Source organism: Oryzias latipes, chromosome 9 (assembly GCF_002234675.1).
Source record: "Oryzias latipes chromosome 9, ASM223467v1".
NCBI lineage: Eukaryota > Metazoa > Chordata > Actinopteri > Beloniformes > Adrianichthyidae > Oryzias > Oryzias latipes.
The window spans coordinates 12,811,066-12,831,194 of NC_019867.2; the positions used below are offsets into that span (position 1 = coordinate 12,811,066).

A 20,129-nucleotide genomic window follows, 5' to 3' on the forward strand; every position below is an offset into this window, starting at 1 on the left:
GTGAAATCTGAACAAGCTGCACTCTTGGCTTGCTACCAACGGATCCAGTGAACAGATATTTCTTACAATGAGGCCATTCTCCATCAAATCGCTGAATTTGAGGGGGAGATGAACCAGTGTTTGTCACATGTGGGCAAATTCACAATGCATGTATGCAGTTTGTTGTCTTGTGATGCAGAAACCTCCGTTCTTTTTTTTTTGTGCTAAATTGTGACCTCTAATCTCATGTCTTTGCATGTGACCTCTAATCTCATGTCTTTGCATTTATTCTTAAAAATTTATAAAATATAAAGAGATATGATATTAGCAAAAGCCACATGTTCTTGAAGGTTCGGTTTACACAGCTGCCTGCTGTTTTGCTCCAGATAAATAAAGCTTACTGGTTATTTCAAAAGTGTCCCACCAAGTTGAAGTCGCTGAGCTGAGCTGAGTCACCATGCAGATGAAATAATTTGAAATGACGGGGCTACAGGCGCTTGCACATACTGCAGTCTTTGAATTGATGCTGCTGAAATATGCAGAGTCACCCATGCTGAGTCAACACACTGGCCCTCAAGGACAAACCAAGCACTAAACTTAGAATACTGATATGGCTTACAGATAGAAAAATACAGATCTTGACATACCTTCCATTATAGCAAGTGCTTTTCATCAATACTTAATCCTTGTGTTGGTTTTCTTATTCTGAAATGTATCTTTCAGGAACCGGTTCATGAATCGATTGCACAACAGTTTACACACAGATAAACCTGAGGGGCAAAGAGAAGGGATGATCACCCAGATGTGAGGAAAAATCCAGAGATGCACACGACTGAACATCTGGGAGCACGTTTGAGATGCGAAAAGGATTAAAATTACACTGCAAAGCAGGCAAATATGAAACAGAGATTGATTCAGAAATCAACCAATGGTGTAATTTTCAGCAACATGAATTGTTTTGTGTCAATTCGGATAGAAAAGAAGATGAAAGTATTTGATCCAAAAGTAAAAACATGTTTCAATATATGAAAAGGGTTGTATATCCCTAACAACATTCAATCAAATTGCAGTGTGTGTCAGGATTCAAGCCATGTTAATTAGAAAAAGTACCTAGTAGGTATAATTTTCTGTAGGGAAACCAAAGGTGTCATATGTTACAGCTTGAAGGAAAAAGACCAAAGAATTCTTGCATAGGCCACTTTATTAGGAACACTTGTCCAGCTGCTCGTTGACGCAAATTTCTGATCACATGGCAGAACGAAAGAAGAAGAAAGGTGATTTAAGGGACTTTAAACGTGGCATGGTTGTTTGGTGCCAGACGGACTGGTGTGAGTATTTCAGAAACTGCTGATCTACAAAATCTTCACGCACAACCATCTCTAGGGTTTAGAAGACAAAAAAAAATCTCAAAAGAATAAATAGCTGAACAGATAGACGAATAAAAAAGTGACATAAAATACATAAAAACAAATGAAAAAACTAATTCGAAGATAAACTTAAAAATAAATAAAAGTGACACGAAGTATGCAATAAATAAATAAAAGACAGACAGGCTTAAAATAAATAAACAATAGTTACTAAAAATCACTCACTCACTCATAAATAAATACATTTTAAAAATATATACCGGTAGCCTCAACATGGCATAAGTGTCACATTTGTGCCAGTTCCAAGCCCAGGTAAATGCAGAGGCTAGAGTAAGAAATGGCATCCTACAGAAAACCTTGAAGAAAAGTCAAGTGGATCACAGGAGACAATAGTTATAGACTGTTAGCAGTAGTAGATAGTAGTTTAGACAATAGTTATAGACAGTTAGGGGCGGCTGTGGTGGAGTGCTAAGGCGGTCGACCTACAATCGTAATATTGTGGGTTTGATTCCCGCCTTGCCAGCCCACGTGTCGAAGTGTCCTTAGGCAAGACACTGAACTCCACCTCTGGTGGAAGGTGTGTGTGAATGCATCTGTGACTGTAAAGCCATTTGGGCCTTTGAAGAAGGTAGAAAAGTGCTATAAGTACAGAATATTCCATTTAGCATTGCTTTTTCTACTGCCTTTTAGGTGTTTAGGAGGATTTTATACCCCAGCCTCTCTGTATACCCAACCACCTCCACGATATTCGGTCTGCACCCCCAACAGGGGCTGGCTAGATCCGGCCCTGATCATAAGAGTATTGAAAACAATAAATGAATATATTTTTCTTCATCAAATTGTATTAATATCTATGCGCTTTGTTGTCAAACTACGTAAGGATGCGAGGACACGCGCATGCACATGCCAGGGGACCTATGACGGAGTGTCCCAGAAAGTGTCAGCTCTCCCGGTGAAGCCCTGCAGACAACAGCCTCCGCGCATCCGTCATGTCTCTGCTGTGTCTTCATCAGTACAGCAGGTAGTGCTGTTGGTCCGTGTGGAGCGCAGGGCGCACGGCGCGACGCTGCCTCTCCGCACCGTCAAATAGCCTTCTTTTTATCGGACGGGCGACAGATACCACAAGTCGAGCCCCCCCCCTGCATGCTTCATCATGGCAACACTCTGACCTGAGCGGATTATAGCATCGATAGGAACGGAGCGGAGCTTCGTGTCATCTCGAAACGCCATGAGCACTGTTCACTTCTGAGAAAATCTGGAGGCGCGTGGAGGTTCACCGCGCGGGGACAGAGCAGATTACTGCGCGCCACGGACACTGTCCGAGCTAATGGGATCGACCAAACTAGCTGTACTTGTCTGCAGATGAAAGCTTCTGCGGTCCATGTTTGGCTGAGTTGTCGTGGAAAGAAACCAGCAAGCACGCGCCTGACAAATCCTCTGCTCAGTCAGGTCCGGGGAACTGCAGCACCAGCCGCTCTTCTGGAGCACCATCCCGACGCACTCTGGGGGTGAGATGAGCCTCTGCCTCAACATGTTTGCATTCAAAACTAGCAGAAAATGTTGGCTGGAGCGCAAAGCCGATCAGCTGTTGGTTGAATCATGACTCCTAAAGGTCTGACAGTGCAGCTGCACAAATCTTAGTGTCTGAAACCTGCTTACCTAGAAGTCAGTTAGGATTTACTTTGGTCTGCGTGATTTAAGGGGATAAAATAATCCACTTATTCCCATTTATGTGACAAAAAGAATGCAGAGAAAACATGTGGCATCTAACTACTGTAGTAGTCCAGATGGGAGGCACATCTTCATATTTTCCTGCAGCAATGCTCCTGCTGTGTGACAGATGTTCAGGTGCCTCTGCCTTGTGCTCAGCAGGCCACACTGTCACACTCACTGGCCTGTGAAGATGCATTACTTGAACCAGGTGCCTGACTGGTGGCCTACAGCCTGAACAACTTTATCAACCCCCCACCACCACCAAGTGTGGAAACAGAATTTCATTACAGCTCTTCTGCTAATATTAAGCTTGAGAGAATGCAGGATTAAAGCCCTTGCCTACTTTTCAGAGGAGCACTTGCTTTGCTCCTCTAACAGGTTTTTTTTAAATAATGGTTTTACAGCAAGAGTTCAAGCTCTAAGTAGGGAACACTAGCCTTTTATTACTTGTCTTTAATTTTTCCCATTTTCATTTAAAGCAAATTGAGTGGCTTTGACTTTTAGGTCAGATAAACAATTACCAGGGTTTGTGATAAAATGTCATTTTTATGCAGGTAAAGTTGTGGAAACCCACATCTTCAGCTGTGTTATTATCAATGATTTTACTGTACAACAACTCCCTGCAATCTTGCTTGTCATAACTTCATCACTCGTTATTTCTGTTGACCTTGATGAATTGCAGATGGCTTTATGGAAGCAGCTGTCCAGTGGGGAGTGTAAAATTGGAAGAAGGTAGAGCAGCGTTGTGGTTGTAACGATTGATCACCTTGCAGATAAAATCAATTGATAAATGACACTAATTGTTCATGCGGCTGCTATTTCAGCCCTTGTCCTGACAGTGAATAAAAAGCATAAAGCATGACAGATCTCTTGTTGCGGCAGAGGGGGGGCACAACCTGCAGTTCACAGCAGCTGAATCTAGAACAGGCTGAATCGATTAGGAGCATCACTGTACAAATAAAACAAAAAATACATATGCGTAACCCCCCTCCCTGTTATTTTTGATGAATAACAAGGGTCCACATCCTTCAGATTTCATGTAACTGTTGTGTTTGTTTGTTTTTTTAAAGAAAAGAGTGGATGCTGCTTTTAAAAATTAAATCTCATCGATTTTTATTACGGCAACAGCAGCTGTGTACTCTTCATCGCTCAACCCCCCAGAACCTGTCCCCGGCAGAGGCAATAGACGTCAGGGAAATAAGCCAACAGCTGAAATTCATATTTGTAAACTCATGCCATGGAGGATCCTTGCTGCTAATGTAGCAAATAATCAGGGTCAAAGTTGCCGGATTTTGTATTCCCGGGAGGCCCTCTGGCATTTAAGTGAAGCCTCAGTGGTTTTGTAAAGATTAGAACCTGGAAGGAAGGAGTATTTTTCCTTTATGTTGATGTTGAATTTCTCAGATTTTCACACATAAGCTTTGCTGAAGCAGCACAGAAGCTGAAAGTGGCTCAGATATGGAGTCATTTATGCATCAACAGGGTGGCCGGCTGCAGAGTGAGAAGGCTTTGAATTCCTCCTGAGCTTATTTCTTCATCCTCTTGACCACCTCTCAGGGATGTGCAGTGCATCATGTCCAATGGCTGTAAGCTCTGATGATCGTCAGGGGAACTGACAGGAATTGCAGTGTGGGTCTGCATTGGCCATTAGTGACAGTTGAGCGCCGTGAGCTGCGTGTGGATTGGACAGTTTTGTTTCTGATACATCATCATCAGAAATCATCATCATCAGAAAAAAAGAAAGGATTTCAAGGTCTTCATTACAGAGTTTGCAGAAATAGCTTAGCGTTAAAAGCATTCCTGCCAAAGTCATGTTGAAATATTCAATTTTGAGTATAATTTTGCTGGCATCTAAGTTTATTTATACTCATACAAATACAAAACAATATATCCTCATATATATATATACCCTTTGTTAACAATGACAGCACTCAAACGTTGCTGGTATTTTGGCCCATTCCTCCATGCAGATCTCCTGTAGAGCAGTTATGTTTTGAGGCTGTTGCTGGGCAACACAGACTTTCAACTTCCTTTGAAAGATGTTCTATGGGGTTGAGATCTGGAGACTGGCTAGACCACTCCAGGACCTTGAAATGCTTTTAACAAAGCCACTGCGTTACCCGTGCAGTTTTTGGGATCGTTGTCATTCTGAAAGACCCAGCCAGGTTTCATCTTCACTGCACTTGCTGATGGAAGGAGGTTTTCACTCAAAATCTGACCATACATGGCTCCATTCATTCTTTTCTTTACACGGATCATCGTGGTCCCTTTGCTGAAAAAAACCCAAAAGTATGATGTTTCCACCCCCATGCTTTACAGTAGTTAGGGTGTTCTTTGGATGCAACTCAGCATTATCTCTCCACCAAACACGGCGAGTAAAGTTCTTACCAAAAAGTTCTATTTTGGTTTCATCTGACCATAGGACATTCTCCAAATCCTCATCTGGATCATTCCAATGCTCTCTGGCCAACTTTAGACCGGCCAGCACATGTACTGGCTTTAGCAGGGGGACACGTCTGACACTGCAGGATTTGAGTCCCTTGCAGCATAGTGTGTTACTGCTGGTAGCCTTTGTTACTTTGTTCCCAGCTCTCTGCAGGTCATTCACGAGGTCCCCCTGTGTGGTTCTGGGATTTTTACTCACCGTTTTTGTGATTACTTTGACCTCACGAGGTGAGATCTTGGAGGGAGCCCCAGATGGGGGGAGATTATCAGTGGTCTTGTATGTCTCCCATTTCCTAATAATGGCTCCCACAGTTGATTTCTTTTCACCAAGCTGCTTACCTATTGCAGATTCAGTTTTCCCAGCCTGGTGCAGGTCACCATTTGGTTTCTGGTGTCCTTAGACAGCTCTTTGGTCTTGACCATAGTGGAGTTTTGAGTGTGACTGCTTTACGTTGTTGACAGGTGTCTTTTATAGAGATAACGAGTTCAAACAGGTGCCATTACTACAGGTAACGAGTGGAGGACAGAGGATCCTCTGACAGAAGAACTTACAGGTCTGTGAGAGCCAGAAATCCTGGTTGTTTGTAGGTGACCAAATACCTATCCACCATAATTTATAAATAAATTCTTTAAAAATTAGACAATGTAATTTTCAGGTTTTTTTTCTTTTCTCGTTTTGTCTCTCATAGTTGATGTATATCTATGAGGAAAATTACAGGCCTCTCTCATCTTTTTATGTGGGAGAACTTGCACATTTGGTGGATGACTAAATACTGTTTTGCCCACTGTAAGCCTAATTTTCTTTATATATGTCCTCCGTCATGAGAAAAATACCACATGAACATGTTAAAAACACCAAAAACACGATTTTTTTTTTATCAGAGTGGGGCTTTAACAATAACCCCCACAAATATGTATATGGAAAAAAATGAATGCTTTGCCTGCATTCAATGCAAGGAGTTAGTCAGATTTTCCGCTTATAGTAAGGCTGTTTACCACATCAGACATCCCATGATACATATGCAGATAATGAGTATTTAGACAGGTGGCTAAGGCTTACTACACCAAGCAGGGAGCCCCCCAAGACCAAACCTGTGAGCACAAAGAAACACTGCTGACAGATACGGCTATTTTACATTTTTTTCGTTGCTTTGGGAACCCTAACTAACTTGAAATGTTTTAAATGGTGATGGATCAATGTATTCTTGTCATCTCTTTTGAAGATTGTGTAAACATATTTGTCATTGAATGTGCTCTAAAAGATTATTAAATTTCTGATCTCAGACCTGCTGTTCAGACTTTTCGCTCTGACAGAGGCAGACACTCCTGCTGAGGACACATTTAATCCAAGCAAGGCTAATGGGAGGGCTGTGTGTTTGTGTTTCCTTCAGTTACAGGGGAAGGTCATGCACCTGCCATCGCCTGACGAATTTTCAACTGCAGTGTTTTCTACTATAGAGATACAGAGGCTTAACCGTATCACAGAATAATTAAAACTTTAAGGTCCTTTTTTTTTGGGAACCTTTTTAAATAGAAAGTTTTTTAGAGAAACTGTTTTTTTCTGCCCATGTCAAAAATATTTTCCATTATGTGTTTCACACATTGCTGTGATTCACGCTCTAAATAAATCTCAACCACTCTAAAAAATGTCAGCCTCATAGCGGGACTATAACAGCTTTCAGTGTTCATCAGAGGGGTGGTCAGAATCCCGACTGTGCCATCAATTCTGGCTCCCCTAAGTCTGACCCAAACCCTGTTTACTCTCCACACATTCAGACTGATTCACAAGTGTCTAAATGTCCACGTTGGCCCGTCACATGGGCCGTCGTGCACAGTAGCCTGGCATCGCATGTGTGGAGAACTGGTGTAGAGTGTAAAAACGAGGAAATAGATGAAGGATGAGACAAGCAGAAAAGACTGGAAAACTGGTCAGAATAATAAACACCTTTTCTGGAGTCTGTTGATGACCTTAAGACAGTCTTGGTCAGCAAAGTCAGCACATGACCTCTGTAATTGCTAACCTGGAGCAGCAGACCCTGTTGTTCTTTGTTCAACTTGATCTGTGCTTCACAGAAAGGCCTTTGTTGGTGTTAAACTAATGGGCTCTGTTTTCTGTTCTCGGTGCACCAACGCAGGTCCAGCCTGAAAACAGCAGGGCCTTTTATTACTGAAATTTAGTTAACCTACTCCACCTCTAGGAAAACAAATTAGTCTGCCTCCCTGCCTGCTTGTTAGCGTTCGGAAAAAGCACTTGACCCAAACTTAATCTCAGCCAATAAGCACAAATCCTCACATCAAAGTTACTTCTTTTTAAATAAATTAGAAGGGGCTAAAGCTCTGTGGCAGCAAGGATGAAAATGTATAATTTCTCATTCAAAATATTGTTAATAAAGCTTGATTTACCAATGTCAGATACACAGTTATCTATTTTTGGCCGTTATTAGGCTGTGCAATGAGATATTTAGCCAAATTAACAGTCGACTGTGATGTTTTCTCACTTTTTGCAGCATCGACCAATCTGTGAAAACACAACCATGCTCATTGAGACGCTGTGAAGAATTAAACAGGCACATTTGACGATGTCAGGAGATTTTGATCGAGTTTGTCCTGACATCACTTCAGCTTAGCAGCAGGGGCTCCAGTGTGATAAAGAATTTAAAAGAGTGGATCCCCCTCTGGCTCTGTTTGCCTGTGCAGTCACTGTCATCAGTGGCTTCAGCCTCCTCCTCAACCTTAATTGGGCCGTCACACTTACTATGGAGAAATCCATTAGGCTGCTGTGTATTAAACTATTTGCCAATTCAATATACTCATAATTTTGTTCCCATCTACTGCAGGAATAATTGAATCCTTGAGGTTTTAACTGGGAAAACTACTATAAACTTATTTTTTTTGCTGGAAACGTGTCATAAAAGGGTAAATTGTAGCGTTTCCCAATGATGGTTTTGTTCTCCGTAATTACGTCCAGAGGGATTTCCTGTGGAATAACAGTAACCAAGCAGGGCTTATTCCTATCCACCTAAAGTAGGGCTTATTATTCTTTCGCTCAGCCATACATGTTCTTCCATTAATTTCCTGCAGCAGCCAGGATAAGCGCATAAGTCTATCTCCTTATCAGCTACTTTTCTGAATCCGGACGCAAGCAGAGCGCTTGCATGAGCGCCTGCACAGTGCTAATGTTCGCCATCTGTCAGTTAAATGGCTCTGGCTGGTTGTGATGGTTGCACTAAATAAACTACCCTTGGTCGGTTATAAGCCCGTCTCCATGCCACGTCGGCTCCCTTGGCTTCTGCTGTCTTGATGTCCGTGCAGATGTATCTTTCAGGTGGCTGAGGGGCAGCATGACTCAACTGAAGCTTCTACTCAAAGCATCACTGCTTCCATATTCTTGACTTAAACAACCACTGGCTGCAGTGTCAAAGACGACAAGAGACACATTGTGATCTTTTGTGGCTGCAAACATACATATGGCTTCAAAAACGATTCCATTGTCAGGTTCGTGGTGGTGGTTGATGATTTTTCTTCATTTAAAAGACAGAGATGGGAGATTGTGCGATTTCTGCACCATTAACCACAGAGCAGATATTTCCAACCTTTTATCCACAGAAAATTTACTTCATAATGACAATAGTCTGCCACAAAGAGTAGTGAGTGAACGTCAATACGCACGCTGTGCTGAAACTAATTTCTTTTTATAGATCATAATATAATAGAAAAATCATTTGCCTCTGGTGAAATTAGATACATGTAACCTTGGATGAACCAAGGCAAATATTGCCAGTTGTGTTTTTGCAAAAATTAGAATCAAAGTGACAGAAAGGCTGAAGCAGTTTTTTTTCTTTAGGTGATAAATAAGTTTTAGATTTAGCTATGGACTAAATAATTATCATTTTAGTTTTTTTTCTATGTTATATATATATATATTAGGGCTGCACGATATGAGGAAAACTCGCGATATGCGATATTGGTGATTAATATTGGGATAACTATAGAATTTGCGGTATATAAACAAATATCAAACCAACCAAAAACATTTCCATTTCAATGCAACAGTATAAAAATTATACTCCAAATGACCCTTGTCGACATAGGAGGCAAACATCAAACATAAAAGGGCTCATTTGATTGATCAACAGCGTAAACGGGTCCTTCCGATTGGTTAAATGCATATAGGGATTTATTTAATTTATTCAATATTTCAAGCTGCCATGAGTTTGTTTTATTACATTTAACCCGTGTGCTATCTTGGATGACCCCCCCCTTACATTGACGTGTTCTCCCTACCATGACAAAGGTGGATAAATATGGAAAGATTTCATATAATCCATGGACACCAGTGAAGATCACAAATTATTGAAGAAAAAAGGTTCAGAGCACTGTCTAGTGGGTCTAGATGACCCCACTCTCAATGGTAAAGTGCCTAGGATAGCACAAGGGTCAAGGTAACCATTTATTGCGATTTTCGCCGTCTTTTGCGGTATGCATATGGCACAGCTTGATGTCGCGATAACGATAAATTTGCGGTATATTGTGCAGGCCTATCTAATTAGTTGAACACTAATTAGATAAATTATTTAGCCATTTTCTTACACTTAATGCAATTATTCAAGTATTTTTTTGTCCAAGCTTTGCTTCCATTTTTCTCTGCGGCCTGGTGTTAACCTCACACTCTGTGAACTACATCATCTCTTAAGGTCGCCTAAACTGAAATTTGTGTCAGGAGAGCACTGCAGGGTCCCACAATAGGTCAAAACAGGATTTTTCTGCCATCACTTGGAAATTTGATGTATTTAAACCCTGTTGTCTTGGCAACCACATCAAGGGAACTTTCTTGGCCCCTCGCTGCAGGTCACAGCTGGATTTCATGTGAATTCATCTAAATAAACAGAAGAGTGGACATGGCTTTATTCTACTCTTTATTTTTGACACACATTTACTGAAATTGTTGTTGGATGCCTTTCTCAAAAAAAACTCTTGGCTGCTATATATGCATGTAAGAATGATGGGATTTCTTATAGATGGACCCTTTGCATATAGTGGAAAATGTTTCATGAAATTCACCCCAAAAAACTGTCTCTAGTCCATACATTTTTCATAGTTTTGACAGTTTTTTTGTGTTTTTAGCTTTTGAAAATTCAAAGAGAACACATCTTTCCACAATAGTTACCCCTGCATGCTCATAATCTCCACAGAATGGCTTTCTTACTTACAGTGAGGTCTTTTTTTGACATTTGAAAGGAAGAAAAATGAAATCTGAGCAATCCAAGAGAGCAATCATGAGAATAAATGTACTTACAGTTCTCAGGATAATCGAACATTTCCCTGTGATCTTGTGGGTATTTCATAGCTTTATAGTGTCATGCTGCTTTCCCTTTTTTCCTTCCGTTTTACTGAAGGTGTTATTTTATGTTGGATCTGAGAAGAGCTACTGTATCTGCTTGTCATGTTTTATTCATCTCAGAAAAAGCTGCAGCACTGAGGTGCTCTCCTTCCAGCTAACCCAGAGCAGGCAGCTGTCAGAGAGCCTGACTACGCTGCCCAGTTTTCTTCTGTATCCACAAACGAACACAATCCTGAATAATTGCATAAGGAAGGGCTTTTCCTGTGTGCACATATATGTCATGCAAAGTTTGACTAAGAGGCAGATTTCCCTTGCATTTTTATTCACATTTTTGACATTAATAACCTAGAGCAGACATTTATTATGAGAAACTTTTTGGAATAAATGAACCAATTATAGGAAAATTGGCACATTTTGAGTCCATTTGAAAACACAAAAGAAGCAGGCTAAGGTTGGATTTTTTTTAACCTTTAAATCTGCCAACTTTTATCAAGTTTATGTGATTTAATTTGTGTACTATCAAAAGATATTGCCCTGATCATATGAAGAGAAGGCTAAAAAGAGCATGCAGCGTACCACAGCTGCAGCGGTGGGGAAAATGTCAAAAATCCTTACCAGGCATACTTTAAGTTTTCTTTTACACAGGTGCAACAAATGAGGACAAAGAGTGGAGTTGATTCACCATCTGAACATTCCTATACTTCCACTGCCAAGACTAGTAAAGATGCAGAAGGTTTGGAAATATATTTCTACAACTGACCCAAGTTCTTTTATTTTAACTTTGCAAGTTAACCATCAATGGCAATTAAAGGAGGAAAGTTTTATATGTTATTATAATAGTATATAGAGCATTCACTAGAAAGAAGGGGAAATTCTGATATTGCTGTAAAATGTATTTGACGTTGCAACATTTCCAGATCCCACAGCTTCCATTAAATGACTGCTTTTTAATGTGACACCTTTTTAAGAGGGCATTTAAACCCCTGAGGGTGAGCCAAGCAGACCTCAGAGAGAAAGGATGCAGCAAGCAGACTGTCCCAGTTTGCTCACAGCATTGAGTAAAATGCACAACTTCTGAAATGATTGAGATGCTGTGATCTACTGTTTGTCTATCTTTGTGTGCAGAAGCTCATTATCCTCATTGCTAAAAGTTCTGCATCCTAAATTTTACTTGAAGATTGATAAAAAATCCTTGCAGTAGGTTTTCTGTTTCCAGATCTCCCTACACTCAGTGTTTCTGTGCATTGAGAAGATGATAGGTACCACCTCTGAACAATTGGTCAATTGAAAAACTGCATAAAGATTGACAGGTTAAGTCTTAGTCACATGCACCCACAGGGAAGTTGACCCGTATGGGTGCTGCAGGTTTTTGGACTGTCTGAGCCCGTGGATGGTCACAGAGAGGTGCAGCCGCATCTTAAGAGGAGCACAGGTGTGTCTTGCAGTTCTCTTGACTTGAGGTTTGTGCGGCCACCTCATGAAAATTCAATGTACCATTATTGTGAGTGTGGTAAGTATATTGTGAAGTATTAGTAAGTATCGCATAAGTTACATTTAGGACATATAAATAACGCTGTCAAATGGTGCCCCTATGCCACACCCTAGTTGTCAGTAAGGTGCGACTGCTGCTCACACAGGTTTTGCAGGTGATACGTAAGTACCTGTGGGACACCCTGAGGATTCCCACTCAAACTATGCTATGATTGTATAATTTCATAAATTCTAATAGTCAGGCTGCAAAATGAAAAACATGTGTACGGTGTGCCCACATCTCACCTACTTCCCCTTTACTAAGTTGTTTGGTAGCATTGTTAACCAAAAGAGATGTTTTTAGATATTGAGAAAGGCATCATAAAAAAGGTTGACATAACTTAGATTGACATAAACATGAAAATAATCAGATTCAAAGTACAAAAAAATTCTGCTTGTGTAAAAGTGTTACTAATAGGAGTTAGAAAACTTAGAAAAAGAGTAATATGATGGTAAAACTCCATACATCCATCCCTCCCTCTATTCATCCAGCCATCCACCATCCCTCCAACCATCCATCTATCCGTCCATCCACTCATCCCTCCTCTCCATCCATCCATCCATCCACTCACCATCCATCCATCCATCCATCCATCCCTCCTCCCATCCATCCATCCATCCATCCATCTTCAGAACCAAATCTCTTTTGGGGTCATGGGGCTGTTGGAGCCAACCCAGCTACTGTTGGGTGAAGGCGGGGTACACCCTGAACAGGTCGCCAGTCTGTTGCAGGGCCACACAATCACACACTGTAATGGTTGCCCCTGGTGATGTTTTTTGGTTATGTTTTTAGGCAGGTTGGCTGAGGCCTCTCCCAAATTGGTCACAGCTGCCTGCAATTATCTATGTTCCTATTTAAGGACTGTTCTTTGTGTGTTTGTTGTTGGAGTGTCTTCTATGCTGTGTCAGTACTTGGTTTTTCGGGTAAATCCTTAAAACCTTATGGATGTGTTTGAGTCTTCCTGCTCCTGGGTTTATCTTCCCTGACCAACCGTAACACATTCACACGCACACCTAAAGAAACTACCAATTAACTTATGAAGCATGTTTTTGGACAGTGGGAACATGCAAACTGAAAACTCCACAAACATTATGATTTCAAGAGATTTTTTTATCGTGCTGCTGACTTTTCTCCTGCTGCTGCTTCATGGACTTTTTTTTATCATGAATTGGTCAAATGAACAATGTTTAAAGAATACATTTAAATGAAAACCCTTTTGAACAACAAAACTTCTGAGCCCCATTTAAATTTGAGAAGTATGTTGACATCAGGCCTGTGGTGCTGACCGACCTTGGCAGACAGAGTTGCGTGATGTTAGATGGCTCCATGGTTCACTGCACATTCTGCGGAGCATGCTTGCAGAGCAGCCCGTTATTTGAACACATCATGTTCCTCAAATGAATGAATTCAGACCACTGCGCCCAAAACGCTGCAAATCATAAACACCAAACAACTCATAATATACTAAATGTCATGTGTACAGCGCTCAGACACGATGACTGCTCTCACGCACGCATTTCCCCTCACTCTCTTGTAAAAGCGAAGTCTGACAAAAGCCAGTGGAGATGATCCGTTAAATGCATATGCTGTTTTGTGAGAAATGTCTTTCAGTTGAACAGACTTTTCGCAGAGAAATCTGTTTTGTCCAAATTTCTAAACTATAAATCTTTGCAGCAGTGTGGGTGTCAAATATTTGAGATTCTTCTGTGGGTTATGTGTGTAGGTGGTGAAAATAAACCAGTCTGTTTCTCAAGTGCAAAACTGTTTCTCCAATTGAGGAAAATTAACTTGTTTTTTCAGTTAAAACATATGTTAAGGCTACACTCTGATCAACTTGGTTTCATTTTCAGCAGGTTTAAGTATTTGCTTTTGTAAAGGGAATTTTCCCCACATGAATCTGCCAACTGTCTCTGAATTGGGATATAACACAGATCTGTTTTTGTTTTTTATTTTCTATGGAAGGTAAAACCTTGTCACATTCAAACTTAATAAAATCCAAAGTTACAAATGATGTTTTGTTATGACTTAAATATTTAAATATGAGACTTTAACAACCTTAGAAGTTGGATAATTTGTATAGTGAAAAAGAGATCAGTCAATTTTTCATGCTGTAAAAAGTCTACAGGAGTCTAGAGTAAAGAATACACACGTCTGACATTTTCACTGATTAGCTCTCAACGCCGATGGCTTTTGAAGCTCTTAAAGATGAGCAGTGCTGATGCTTTACTCGGCTTTGGCTTGAAAATGACGGTGGCGATAAGCACAAGCAAGATGACTTTTCAAATTTAGCAACTTTACAACTTAAACCACACTCTGGTTTTTTATAGTTAGAAGCGCTCCAGCGAAGGGGCAGTGAGACTACTGATCCTTCTTAACACATCCTTTACATCATGCCTTCATAAGTGTTGGATTTTGTTAAATAATATCCACTATGATTTCTTTTTATTTCTTATAAAACACAAGATTTGTCTTTTTTCTTATCATAGAAGGCTGCAAAACAGTAGAGGAGGAGGGTTCTTGCAGAAGGACACTTCAGTAAAGTGGGTGTTCATTAACATGGGAATGTTTCAGGCACAGAAGAGGTTTTGTCCCCTCTCATCACTGCAGCATTCAGTAGTTGATTGTTTTATTGTATTCTGCCCAACAATGAAGGAGAAGGACAGATCTTCCAACATCTTAATCTTAGCAAAGTTCTCTAAAATTAATGGCTTATCTAGTAAACGAATGTTCTTTCTTAGTTTTGATTTCAAACTATAAAGAATTGGATCTGGGTGTGTAATGCTTTTGGTGTTAAATAATTTTCCTTTGGTGTCATTTTGTGCAAAACCAGATTGATGTCAAAAGGAGTAGATTTTTTGCTCTCCCTAGTGACTGCAGCTGGAGTTCCACCTCTTTATTATTTTTTTAACAGACTTGGGTTTTTTTTTTTTTTTGACTTCCTGCCCACTGTTGCCTATAATGGAAGCAAACCTTTTGACATACCATATCAGAGTCTGTGTCCTTGTCTTCCAAGATGTGGACCTTAAAGAGCCACTCCAAGGAAAATCATGTTTTTGTGTTTTTTTAACATGTTTGTTGTAGTATATTCAATCATTGAAGATTTATATAAAGATAATAAGCTTAAAATTGCATTTCTGAGTAATTCTTTTGTCAAATCGCTGTGAATCAGGAGCAGATGCAAAAATGTTGTTGGAAAGTCACATAGGTGTTACTATCAGCCGACCTCCATGCTCCGCTTCATTCTGATGTGTCCATTTGAAGAAGACTTGATCCGTGTACGTCTTTGTTTTCCTCATCTGAGCTGGCATCTGAATCAAAACTGTACAGCTGGATGGCTCCGATGTTGCTTCTCATTTTTGTTGCACCGATAATGTTCGTTTGGGGTCATAAGGGGCTGTAAGCAAGCAGGAGAGCGTGTAATAGAGGGATGTTGGGATGCAGGGTTTAGACTTACTCCGCGTCAACAGTCCCACCCATATCTAAGAAGTCAATTTTTGACAAACTGTTGTAGCTCTGCAGAATCGATGTTTTAGAAAATGACACATATTTTTGGATTTCGGCTAAAAACGGCATAACCATAATGAAAAAAGAGCACTGGGAACGCTTTTACAATAGATCAAAAGATGATTGGAGGGGGCCTTCATATTTCTCTGTTTCCATGACGGTCAGAAAGTTATTTTTGTTTTAGGCCTCTTGTGCAATGAAAGAGGAGTTCTAACGTCAAGCAAAAATTTGGACGGTGATAATTTTGCTTAAACGGAAATTTACAGAAATAAGCAATCCACTGTGTAACTGATGAAAAGCGGAAGTCATGATCAAAGCCCAGGTTCATTCATTTACAAATACCTCTTTTTTATGACGCAAAAAAAGGTAAATGTGAGCCAATTTTTGTCAACTCAGAGAGTCAATGCAACGTTCCAGTTTGCATATAGTCTAGCTTCATTTGAAATCCTCATTAATCCCGCCTCACATTTAATTAGTCCCTGAATGTGCCAGCATCTATTGTTAACAAGCTCGTCTTGGGTTTAAGCCTCAGTCCATTGGCCTTTAACTAAAGTATAATGTGACACCTTGTAGCCTGTTATAATAAGCTTTAATTTCTTCGCACGACATAAATAAAAACCATTTAAATACAGTGTTTGTTAAAAAATAGATTTACTTTTGTTAAAGTAATAAGGGATCAGAGATTAAGAAACAGATTTAACTTATAACAATAAAAGGACATCTGAATAGATTTTACAGGTAAATGACTATGGTAACCCACTCTGTTGAGTTTTTCTCTATACTTTCTGATTAAACTCCAGCTGCCTTTACTGCTATTATTTTTCCCACAAATGCTTTGATTTCAGTTGCTAAACACTGTTCAAATCTCTCAATCTCTTAACCCCCCCCCCCCCCCATCCCCTTCCCTGACCCCCTCCTTAACCGCCCAACTGTGTTTGTTACTCTGTGATGTCCCTCTTATGACTGTTCAGGCAAAGAGGCCCAAGATTCATAGCAGGAGGGAGCCGGGAAAGTTCATTTTTAATTAAAGCAGAGATCCTCTGTGCTTAGTGGAGGTGCAAGAGAAAAAAAAAAACCTCTCTGCAGACCCTCTGTAGGATGCTGAACGAAGAGCATTAAGACCAGATGAGAGACGACATCATTTGATCTCCTATTGAAAGCTCTCCCCTGCTGCAGAATAATTACTTCTTTTATGAAGCCATTAAAAGGGACAATTTCAAGTGATTGTTTCTCAAAATGTCCATCCATGTGTCCAACTGTGAGCTTGATGCAGCATCTGTGGGGGTCAGAAACTCACACTGTGTAAATCAAGGATAGTTAGATTCTGTTCAGAGCTTTAAGGCACATTCTTTAACAAATATAAAACACTGAAAAGGTCATACACCTGGACATTTCTGTCCTTATCCCCAGAGATTTGGTGGTTTTGACAGGTTTTTAGCTGAAAAATCAAATGGAAACACTAAGTGCTCTTTTACAGCAGCCCTATTATTCAGCCCCCTTCATTCCTTTTATGAGTATCTGTGTATACACTCACAACTACCAGTCAATCTGTGACTTCAACTTAACATTGGCTTAAAGAGGCAAATTCTGTTATTTTTAGGCCTTTAAATTCACCTCTTCTCCGAGAAAACAGGGTCACGACTGAGCTTAATGGACCATTCAGTGTTATCAGGATTACAATGAGCTTTTTGCCTGCCATGCTGGGCTTAATTTTCCAGCAACATAGAATGTGCTTAAAAGCTCTCCCTGTCATTGGTCAGTCCAACCTCTCCAATGTCAAATACTCTATTAACGGGGAGAGGGTTTCCAGCAGATTGCATTTATCAGGCTTTTTTAAAAAGTGCCTGTTTCACATATATAAAAAGGAGGAGAAAAAAACTTTAATGACCAAAAAAAATAAATAAATAAAATAAAAACAGAGACCTACTTGGCCATTCAGCACAAGAGAATAATGCATGATTCTGTCTGAAACATTTTCTGAGAAAAGGTTGGTTAACTGTGCAGTGAGCCATGACTTCAACCTTCTGCTGTAAAACATTACCTTGATCCTTTTTGCACATTGAAGGCTTGCTTTGGTCTCCATGTGGAAAACACAAATGAATGTCTATATAAACCCATAAATTGTTGCTGCAGCTGTGGAATAAAATGTAAATTATTGATGAAAACAACAGGAAAATGTTGCCCACAATCTAGATTTCTCCAGCACTTCAAACAAAAACAAAAAATCTGTGGAAAATGTCTTCTCTGAAATATATTATGCATGTGAACCCATGTTCTTCATCAAAGGTGAAAGGCAGTTCATTTTTATTCAGTCAGGCTTCACACCCAATCTGGTAAAAATCAGACTTTTAATTCTGTTTAATGCCATAAACTATATTTTTATTTTTTTAAGAATATACCTGAAAGATTCAACTTATTATTTAAAGTCAAGTTATCCCGAGAAGTCATGCAAAAACAAAACAAAACATAAATATTAAAGTAATTGGGCACCGGTAGGATCCATCGTGCTGAACTTTAAAATTCTTTACCATTAATAATAAGACGTACTTGGAAGAATGATCCTCTGCTTCTCTTTTTCTGTAAATCCCAGAATAAGTTGTAGTCAGGAAACTTTTTCTGAGACGGATTGTAAAGAAATGCTGTTAGTTTGTACCCAGTTTATCAGACACACGAAAAGATTCAAAAAGACTCAAGGGTTAAAAACAGATCTTTTGGTGTTTACTTCCAAGCAAAGAGCGAGCATACGATGGTTAGACTCAATCTGTAAACTGAAGGTGCTTTTGACAATCCCAGTCAGTTATACTGTTTTGGACACATACAACACTTCAGCTTCTCCTGACAGCTACATGTCTGCGCCCTTCAGTTCCCATGAAGGTGAAGTCAGAGCTGAGGTTTGTTTTGAAGCTGCTGTGAGTGAGTGCAGACAAATGTCTGAGCAATGCAGGTGTCATTTAATAAAAACAAAGGATTATAGTGTCTAACAATTCTATCAACTTAAATACAAAAAATATCTAGGATAATACAAGAACACATCAAAAACAATCAGCATTTCTAAAAACTAGGATTTTGTATGATAATATAATTTAAACTAACAAAGTCAGACTTTGAATAAATAAATAGAAAATATTGAGTTAAGAAATAGATTTTCTTTACAGCTGTTCTGCAAATTTATCTAGAATGTTTTTGTCTTGGTTTTCACTTAATTAAAACATGTTTTGGGTTTTAAAAGGGGATTTTACTTTTTTCTAATTCTTTTTTGAATTTACATAATGAATCTGCAACAGTAAATTTCACAATTTTTCAATAAAAGATTTCTACACTTAAAAAAGGTTCAATCACAGCAGTCGATCATGTTTCTTTCGTTGTTTTAACTTATAATGGTAATCTTACTTATTTAAGAAAATAAGGTTTTTTTTAACCAATATTTTTAAATGAACATTTTAAATGTAACTGGGTCTGTATAGTTTGAGCTTTTGGATGAGTTTGACCACTTATATGTGTGCACATGTGTTTAGAATCTATTTTATATAAAAGTTGATTTGATGTATGCTATCATTTTAGAAAAATAAATGACATTATAAATAATAGAATTAAATTGACTTTTTATTGTGAATTTCTTCTGTATTTTTAACATTTTCACATCAGTCAAATTACACTTCCTTAGTCCGTTCTGTGTTTTTCTATTTAAGCTACACAGTTATTATTTTCCACTCTTGTTTTAGGGTCAGGTGCTTTGCCAAAGGACACTTTGACATGTAGTCACCAGCTGCTGTGCGTGGTGATACATGAGCGATAGTAGAAATTTCTGGAAATTCCTGCTTGGATAGAAACATGTTTTTCCTGTAAAGAGGCCGATTAAAACTTAAACGATCAAAACATCAACAGAAAGACACAGATGAAACACATTTGTGAGGCAAGCCCAAAACTATTCTTGTCATTTATTCTATGTAAATGCAAAATATTAAACAGTTCCTGTTCTTTGTCAGACACTTCCTAGTTATCACTCCCTCTGTCCAGACTCAGTGGAATTCATCCAAATTACTTGGGTGCAACTTCCTTTCCAGTATCACAGTGCATCTCAGCACCTATTTGTTTATGATTTTAAAATCCAATGTTTGTCTTACATGGTTAAAGCTGCTATACGGTCAATGTCCTCTTATAGTTTATTGATGGAACAGAACATCATAGCTTAGCGGCTCATTATATTTAGAAATGCTGTCACTACATTTGTGACATAACACTTCAACAC

The 20,129-nt window shown here is 39.4% G+C and overlaps 1 protein-coding gene across 2 annotated transcripts in view; it reads left to right on the forward strand.

The window, feature by feature from the left end:
- Positions 1-2,324: 2,324 nt before the first annotated feature.
- The window catches only part of wscd2 (WSC domain containing 2), a 45,491-nt gene continuing 27,686 nt past the window's right edge, over positions 2,325-20,129 (forward strand). Inside the window, exon 1 of one of the 2 annotated variants that reach the window (XM_023958463.1) lies at positions 2,325-2,854. The gene's annotated coding sequence lies outside the window, so the exon portion shown is untranslated. Of the gene's footprint in view, positions 2,855-2,877; positions 2,959-20,129 lie in introns of those variants that run through there. The other variant, XM_023958464.1, reaches the window with a different exon arrangement.